The sequence below is a fragment of the Gavialis gangeticus genome, unplaced genomic scaffold (genome assembly GCF_001723915.1).
Source record: "Gavialis gangeticus isolate Ggan-Ray unplaced genomic scaffold, GavGan_comp1, whole genome shotgun sequence".
Lineage (NCBI taxonomy): Eukaryota > Metazoa > Chordata > Crocodylia > Gavialidae > Gavialis > Gavialis gangeticus.
Window position 1 is genome coordinate 41,535,735 of NW_017728996.1, and position 10,097 is coordinate 41,545,831.

Genomic DNA, 10,097 nt, shown 5'->3' on the forward strand with positions numbered 1-10,097 from the left:
TTTTTTTTTTTTTTTTGGGGGGGGGGGGTAGAGAGCAGTGGAGGGGCTTGCCCTCATGACACTCAAATGTTTCTATACACAGGTGATGCAGAAAGAATAAGGAGAAGTAACAGGAACTACAAAATAAGTCTTGGTGAGCTACATGTGTTGAAACAACCAGCACTATGATTGTATCAAGTAGCTGTGCAGGTAATTCCATGACAAACAGAGATTAGAGATGGTTTCAAATTTCAGAGATGTTCAGATACAGAGTTTAGTCCAGCACATCAATAGTTAGGAAGTGAAGATACACTGAAGTAAAGCAATTAAGAGGATCCAGGAATTCCAACTTATGTCAATACCAGTACTTTATGCCAACATTTCTGAAAATATGCAGCAGCAGCACAGATTGATTAACTTTAAGGATCAAGTGTTGAAGAGGAGGTATGAAATGGTAGATTAAAATAAGCAATGGAAACATCAGATGGGATAGAAGTTCTTCTCATATACAACAATGACCATATATAGTGTGCTTTCCATAGATAATGTGTGTTTGATGCCTGTAGACCTTTCTTTGACTGTCATCAAATGAGATTTCTCAAGCAGAGATTTGGTGCAATATAAGTTCCAGCAGAGCTACCTATTTGAGCTATTTCTGCGTCACCTCTTGTTCTTTCTATAGGGATTGTTATACAAAAATGTAATATGATGTGTTTATTACAAAATACTGCATAGTATTTTACAAGATCTGCATAGTGATTCAACTGGCAACATTTGTAATTATATAAATACCAGCATCACCATCATGTTATTTCCTTGAAGGTGTTTAAAACAGCGTCTGTTTTGCCTGTAAATTATATGGCCAGAGGACAGAAACTCTAACAGATCCCTCAGTTGAGAAGCATTGCAAACTCATGCATATTCCAAGAGATATTTGGGTGCAATTACTTAGTTTGCACACACATTTCTCACATGTACAGATATCTGTCTGTCTACACCAATTACATTTGAAAACGTGCCCATGCATTATCAACCACTAATGCATTCAAAGGCATCTACACTATAGCTACATGAAGGATTGTCATAATAGCCATAATAATGTGAAAAACCCTACTCTATGAAGTGACAATTTTACAGATGTCCTCAGGTGATCAACTGTCAGACAAGCATGATTTCCATTAGAGAAAAGTAATGCTTAGTTATGTTAAAAATAAAGGGAAGGAAAAAATGTTTGATGCAAGGAAAAACTGCAAGTGAGTCAGTTTATAGGTTTTTCAATCTAGAAAAATCTGTCTACTTTGTTTTGCTACATGCCGAAATGTATAATAAGCATTACCTTTTCATATTCAAAGTTGTCAGGGAATATAGCCTTTTATTTTAAATCACCCTGCGAAGAAAAAACACAAGTCATGGGAATGATTGCCACCCAACGTTTATACCAGAAATACTAAATGAGTAATTTGATGTGATTTTCTCCAGACCAAATGATGTCTTGTCTTCTACCACGTTTCATCCATTGGATTTACTCAACCTCCAGTAAATTTCATATCACTATGCTACAAAAGGGACAACCAGAGACAAAAACTCATTGAGAGTCAGCTTCATTTTATTTTATGCCTCCTTGCCCCCTACAAAGTGATGACAGGAGTACATGATCAATTCAGGGAGCAACAGTTTCCCCAATTCCATCCCCACCTCTACCCCTTGAAATACTTTTTAATTGTGCCAAAATTGGTATTGAAGTTGCTTAATGACACAGGAAATATCCTGGTTCCCACAACCAGATAAGACTTTTTTCTTTTTCAGTTAAAACAAATGTAAATCAAGACAAAAACCCTTTTTATATCCTGATTAAAACAAAACCATATTTTTCTGCAAAATGTAGGGTGCAGAAATTATCTGCTCAGGAGTTAGTAGAGTACATTTTATCAGATACACCAGACCCTAGAATATAATGCACATCTTGTTTTTGAAAGAGCTACGACAATGTAGCTCATCACTACAGCGACATAGCGTCTTGTGTAGACGCGCCTACCGCGTAGCAGCTGCTAGGAAGACAAGTCTGCTCATTGTTCTGATCTCTGTATACTTTTGGTTTCTACTAATAAGTGACAGAACCTACTTTTACCATATTTCTTACATATAATGCACACTCCAATTTCTAGCTGCTGGGTTTTGGGAAAACCATGTATTATATGCAAGAAACTATGGTAAATACTTCTCTCCTGTAAACAACCTTTTAAAGCAAAGTTATTTCTGCAAGGGAGTGGGAAATACACTCTATCCAATTTCCGTGTATAGAAGCATCTCCACGTACACTTTAAAAAAAGCATATGTAGATTCAGCCACATGATACCCAATCTGTTGTGCAAGGCTTGACAAGCTGACATGGGGTTGAATCTTTGAGGAAAAAAACTTTTTTGATCCAAGAAATGTCCTGACTCCAACAGACCAACACCCATGTAAATTTTTGGTATGACCAGCACCTGCACATTTTTGGCACAACTTTTATATGAGGTGTTGCAGCCACCTTCCACCACTGCAGTCCTCAACTTGGCAGCTTTACTGCTCCTGGGTGCACTGTACCATACTTCTCTCTCAGAGCTTTTTGTTTACCTAATGTACTAAAGGTCACACGTTAGTCTGATGTGTGCCTAACTGACTGATGAATATGATTCAAAGCAGCAGAGAAAACCTAGACCCCACATTGTACATACAATATTCAGCCTACAATGCTGGTAGATCTAAACCTTCCTGTTTCTGGAATTCTGTAAAGTTTGTCTCACTGAAGGCTACACATCAACACTGCCTGACAGCAACAGCATCCTATAAATCACCAACATTTTCTGAAGCATCTTTTTGAGAATACAGGAGAAAGTCATTTGAACACTTTCCAGAACTCTGGGGAGGCAGACGAGCACTAGATATGACATTGTTTACATTTTCTTATTTATTTTGCAACAAGGCATACTGTATGTAGGATTTGCCATTCTGGCCTATGACATCTCTCTCGGTATATGAGCCATTACACATGAAGTAGTAAGGAATTTGCAGAGATTCTCAAACAACCCTCGAGTGTCATATATCAAAACCACACTCCTACACAGAGCAGGATCTATGGATTAAGTTTTCTAACCAGACTGGTTCTCTAGTTCACATTTCATTAAAAGCCAGCTTTGGTACATAAACAGCTTTCCAAAAGCAAGGGCTATTAAAACTTCAAACACAGAAGACTTCAGATTGTTAGGTGGTAGGAAAAATCTATTAATCTGATCTTAGATTTGACAGTACTGTACTATCAAACGTGCTATTCGCCTATCCACCTTCCGCTGCACAGTAGGCTTTTCCAGATTGCTATCCTATCAGGATTTTGGATTTCTCAGTGCTAAGAAGAGAGGCTTCGTACCAGCTATGAACTTACTGCCCGGAGGAGTTTTCCATCTATTGACTTCTCTGTGTAATCCTATGAAATATGAACTTTCATTTCTACCCAGGAGAACCTTTACAATCTTTTCTCCAATGCCTGATGAAGGGTGTTTGTGCTTGAAAGCTTGCAATTAAAGAATTTTTTTGGCAAAAATCTTGTTGGTCTAATAAAAGATATCATCTGTACTACGATTCCTGATTGTCAATGCTAAGAACTCATTTCAATATACACTACTACTTGAATCAAGCGCTCCTCAAGGGAGAAAGGTTTCTTGAAAACTAAAAGCATTATGCTTGAATTTTTCAGAAGCTCTAAATAAAAAGCTCTAATCAACTATAGTGTCTGTTAGGAAATCAACACATAAAAGCTGTTCTTTTTGGCACTGTTGGTATAAATATATTTACTAGATAATACTATACTTATAAAAACAAAGCTACTACCCAGAATATACAAACCTTTTATTTTGTATTATCCGCATTTCTTTGGCAAGTCCTACAACACAAAATGGTCTCTATTTTTTTTCATTATGACCATCTGAACTACATTTGAAATAGCTTCTCTCTTACTATTTATTGATATCAATTATTTGTCTATGAAAAATTATTTTCCTTCTTCTGTACATCCTTTTGTATCATCTATGAACCTCTCTCCTTCACATGACTAGGTTTGCTTTCCCTTTTGAAATAAAATTCAGTTCAAATTATGTAGATGCACACACACGGCTGAAATCCTGACTCTACTCTAGTCAACAGCAAGACACCTATGCTTTCACCCTTAATAGCTAAAAAAAGCTTTGTGCCTGATAGCATCCATGTGATGTACGCATAATGCAAAATTTTGTACAATTTCAAATTAATGGCAGATACAACAGATACATGTCCACACACTAGACAGTAATGCACTAACAGGCTACAACCTCTAGATTTTCTTCTGTGAGACCACACCTTTACTGGAGTGAGCAAAAAACTCATAAAACCATGCTAATTATAGCCCCCAAAAATAATTGCATGGAATGATTTGACACATGTTATACTGCAGGAAAGCAAATGCATACTTTATACCTTTCTGGGGAAAAATAATCATGAATATTCATTCATTAATCCCATATTGTATTACCAAAACAGAGCCAATTTACTTACCTGCTGTACACATTTTGATCACCAATGAGGGATGGAACAGTCTGCGGAAGTTGAGTTTATTAAGAATCTCTCTCTAGTTTTCCAAAGACAGCTCTATTATATTTAAATTATTTTACAATTTCATTAAATTAATGTGGACACCTGAGCATTCTGAAATTTATACTACCTTTTCAGACTCTGGTCTATAAAGGGTGTAGAGTTCATGCTTAGAGTGACAGATGAAGTTACTGGGTACAAATCCCGTTGAAGCAGAATTTGGAAATGGAAGATCTATGGGCCTGATGGGTCAATTACTGAGTGAAAATTTATGGCAGGTATTAAACATGAATTTAGGATAGTCAAAGAAATCCCTTCCATCCTTAAAACGTAAAATCTATTAATTTGTTCAAAGATGCAAGTCTGTTTACTTCTAAATACTTCTGCACTGTTTGTTTGTTTTCTGCCATTAGTTTTAACAATCTGTTTATGGGATTGTTTTTTTCTTCTGGCTGGCTGCATTATCCCCAAGTGTCTCTAAATCCTCAGCAGCAATTCCCAGCAATTGCACTGACATGATGATAATGGTGGAACTGCAGCTCCCCAGCTGCTAAATTCAGCCACCAATCCTTTGGGGCTCTACTCTCCTTTTATTATAATTCTTAAAGCCATGTTGCTATGCAGAGAGGGCACCAGAATTTCCAAGAACACATGGAATTTAAGAGACGGAGGTAGTAGGTAAATTGTTCCCACCCCAGTCATTTTACATTCTTTTAATACAGATCTTTTTTTCTGGCAGCCCTGTGTGCTAATGCTATCTAAAACAGCACTGAATTTAGTGCCAGAAGCAGGTCTGTCTTATGTGTCAGCCAATGGGCACATGTTTTTGGGAAGTGCCACAACATCATTGGTTAGGCTACATTAAGTAGGTTTAACAATCACCTTTTGCACGAATATGTTATAATAGATTTCTTATGAAAATTAAGGAGTTTTACACCATTCTTTCAATATATGACCTTGACGCTCTACTCTTCAACATGATACTACATTATCTGATTTATATGGAATAACTGTGACAGCTAGTATATATGAAAGTTTGACATGGGTGGAAGAATTAAACTAATATGGATAAATAAATAAGAACTTGCTGAGAGACAAACAGGACACTTCTACTTTTGGCAGTGACCATTCAGTAATGAAATGAGTGGCACATCTACATGTCCATTAGTGCACATTAAGTTTAGTACCTGTAACTGGTGCTGTTGTGCAGTAGCATTGGTGCATGCCTTTTAAGTGACGCTAATGCACAGTAAACTAATTCAACTGTGCATTAGTGCACTAGCACAGCTTTCACTGTGACATACTAAGGCACAGGAGAATTAGTCTTCTGCACATTCAGTGTCTCATGTAGATGTGGCCAGTGTTCTCCAAGGTCATCAAAGTCCACATACATGCAAGAGGGTGGCACACATGATTGCCTGATGCTACCATGAAAGGCATTGATCTGGCATTGATCCTAGTTGAAGTGCACTGAAATATTTCCTGTACCCTTTCACAGACTGACTGGAAAATGCAGAAAAACTTTCATGAAAGGTATACTGTTTTACAACTCTTTCATACAACGGAGCTCTTAAAAATACAAATATTGGATTTTTTTTTCCATGAGAAGTTATCTAAATATTTGAAAGTGAAAAATCCATCCCAGCTCCAAATAGTACCATTAGACTTATTTCCATGATGTAGAATTCATTTTAAAATCTCACTTGATTAAAAAACATCAATATAATTAACTTTCAGTTAGATTTCTGTTCCTAAAACACTTAGGCACTTAATGAATATTTCTTAGTAAGATGAAAACACTTCGGGGTGTTTGCACAGATTTTAACAATGTACGCAAACAATCCTTTGACAACAACAAATGTAAGAACACATATGTCACAATTAGGTGCTGCATACTAAACTTAAATAATCTTTAATCAAGTTTTTCAGTTTCAGTTGGAGAGGGATATGTAAAGCATTTTCTAGTAGCTGAAAACCACAAGTTTAAGTCTGAAAAGAAAGAAAAAAATTATTGAGCCACAGGAACCAATAGACTACAGAGGCTCACAGCAAAGGTTAACAACCCAAATGGTAACAAACCCAAGGCTCTAAAATATACTCCATGATGGTAGTCTGTGCTAAACTGAAGTGAAAACTCTTTGCATATAAATGTGGGGAGGAGAATTGGAACAACACCTAGGCAACAGCCTAAGCTATCTCTGCAGTCAAGACCCACACTTACAAATAAAGTCACTGCATGATGTGCTGAACAGGTAAAGGGTCTGTCAGATAAAGCTATGGTTTTACTTTGGTGAAAGGAAAATATGAAATCACTAGAAAGTGTTCAGTGAAACTACCTGGATACCTCTGCATTCTGCTGTTATCTTACTGATGATCCAAACCCAAGCAAGTAAACTTGCATTAAACATGTCTGATCAAAGAATAATTGCCACAGTAGGTCTAAGGAGATCAGAACAACCTAAAAACTATGCTATTTAAATAATGTTTATCTAAATAAACCCTACTGAGAGAAGGTAAGTCTCCAGCAGTGCCAGTCAGGAGAAACCCAGTTTATATGCCAAGATACGTCTCAAATATGTTGCCTGAGAATCATCAGGAGGGATCTGTGCTTGAAAAAAATCCCTTTGAAATGGGTGTTTTGAGAATCACATAATATTTATATATGAGGTCATGTCCTAATCCTATTACAGACCTGGACTTCAAAAGCAGAATCAGCCATTCCATAAAAGTCGATAGAGGCACGGACAGCAACATCTCTGAGATTTTCTGAGGGAGACATCTTCTGGTTCACAAAGAGAAAGATTGCTTTTCTGCTATGGCCAGTTTCATTTACTATTTCAATATGCTGTCACTAAGACTAAAGATGCTCTATTGATATGTCCATATTATTTCTCTGAGTCCAGTTATCATTATCCTTTTTTATCCATGGTTTTCAATCTGCATCTGTACAATTGCAGATGAAACATTTTGTTTAAGGCCAATTCATTTTCATTTGGAGATTTATTTGGGTCTATAACTTACTGGCACTCCACAGAGTGTACAAAGTATTTTTCTACGCCTCTAAAAGAAGACAGCAAATTAATAACTGCTTACACAGTAGAGCACAGGCACAGAGAAAGCTGCTGTCTTTGCTCCTATGTGATGCTACAAGAGAGCTTGCATTATGATGATAGGGAGCACAAAGGCACCAGCTTGCAACACTTATGCATAGTTAACTTATGTGCTCAAGCAGGCCCACTCAGTTCACTGATGCTACGTGCATGTGTTTTTGCAAAACTGGAACCCCAAACTAACACTGAACCATATAGTAACAATTACAAGGAATTATAAGCCTGAAGGTGGCCATGGAAACAGCTATCACAAGCTTTAAGCAAGAAGAGATAGACATATAGGAACAAAAGCAGGAGGGAGTGCTTGAGATCAATAACATGAAGCAGCCTAGATAGGCCAAAAGGTCTCTCTCTGTTCCTGAAGTATCTTAAGATCTATTAATACTTTCTCTTTGACACTCTCTCTCTTACTTTGGTCCTGGATTCCTAATTGGTATGTCAGTCATCAGAATCATGTTGTAGTTCAAAGTGATAACCAACTGACCATCACAAGTTTATTTATTAATAACTTAATAACAGCAGCAACAACTAATGGCTCCCTACTTCCTGACATAAAGGTACCAGTAAACGTGTCTTCATTGCTCTATACTTTCAAAAAGGAAAAAAAATACTCTGGGGAACTGAAAGAAACATTCTCTGGAGAGCTCAGACCAATATAAATGCATTGTCTCGAATGTGGAAAAAATGCAGCTTAATAAATCATCATCTGAAGTTGCTATGGCAATGGTAAATGTCTAGTCACCTATATTGTTTAACTCTGTACCTCCATTCCTGCAGGAGTGGAATAATGCTGACTTCTCAACAATATTAAACCAAACTTGAAATTCCTCTTTAAATTAAGGTCTAAAAGCTCTACCCAAACAGTAGCACAGAATGTGCAGCCCACTGTATTCACACTCTGAACATGCCAGGCTACTTTAGGTTACAGAACACTTTTTCTTCATTCAAGTCAGCTATCTACCATACAGGATATGTTCTTTTGGCAGAACTTGCTCCCTGCTTCAGTTGACTTCTAAAGCAAATTGACAGATAACTATGTTTGCTCACTAAAACTGTAAAATGTAGAGTGATTGAAAGAGGATACTGATCCCACCTGGAATGTCATATCACAAAATATAAGAGCTGTAAGTAAATATAGATACACACACATATACAGTCTCAAAAAGATATCTAGCCAGATCTATGCCAGGTGTTTTTTTTTGAGGGGGGAGAAGAAAAAACAGGATAGAAGAGGGAGGATGGTGCATAGCTCCATCATACAACAGGTGCACTGTCTAGCCCATGGACTTCCTTGAGCAAGCTCAGTTTCCCTACCAGTATAAGGGGAATAACACTTAGCCTTGTTCATCAAGAGGACTAATTAATTAGCAGATATGAGGAGGTTTGAGATCCTAGGTTAGAAGGTACTATAAAAGCAAAGAGCTTATTTACTTTAAAAAACCACTAATCCCAAGAGGAATTTGAGAGTATAGACTTACTGGCCATCCCTGGTGTTCAAGTATTTATAAAACAGAGATAAAACTTTTCCATATTTCACAGGGAAGGAAATTACCTAGCCATACTATGCCATAACGAGTCAGATGAGTAAATAGACAGTCAAGACATAAAATTAAAATGACAGCACTACTAGAAGCAGTAACTTACTAAAGATACACAGCTGAAACCAAGAGGAGTAGGAAAGTCAGTTTCAGCTTTTGATCAAAGGAATACACTTAGGAGATTTCAGTATCCTTCTGAAAATGAATCATAAGTTTCCAGACTTCCATTAAAAATGTTAATTGCCCCATCCCAGTAAAACACAGTCATACTGGGAAAATGTGGTTTCAACTCATGTAATACCAGGTTTTGTAAATCAGACTAGCTAAAAATCTTTCCTGATGGTGCAACTTTTCCAGAAGGGCTAGTCCCTCAAAAGGTAAGTTTCAGTCTATTTTCTTAGTTTATTTTTCTGTATTTGCTAAATGCTAACAGCAGAATGCTATAAATTATTATTTCTATGGGGTTTTTCTGTTTTCATAAATCATTTTTAAAAGGACATACTATTCAGAAAAGGAAGCAGAATGAACACCCTTCACAGGGAAAGTATGAGTAACAGCAGTGCAAACTTCCCTCCTACTAACCTATTAATACCCTTAGATTCTGATTTGCAGGAATTCCAATGACGAATGGAAATTTCTGTTTATCCTTTGGCTTCTTTTCTAGTACAATCAACAAGATTCCAGTTCGGATGACGAAGGAAGGCACATATCCACTACTAGCTGTACAGCAGATACCTGAACAAGAAATGACAAGACATTTTCATATGTAATTAACTTGTGCAAAGTTCAATGAATGTCTCAGAAATACCACATGCTGTATCAAATTACCAAGCATATGAATATTTTCTCTATTTTTTTCAGGTAACAA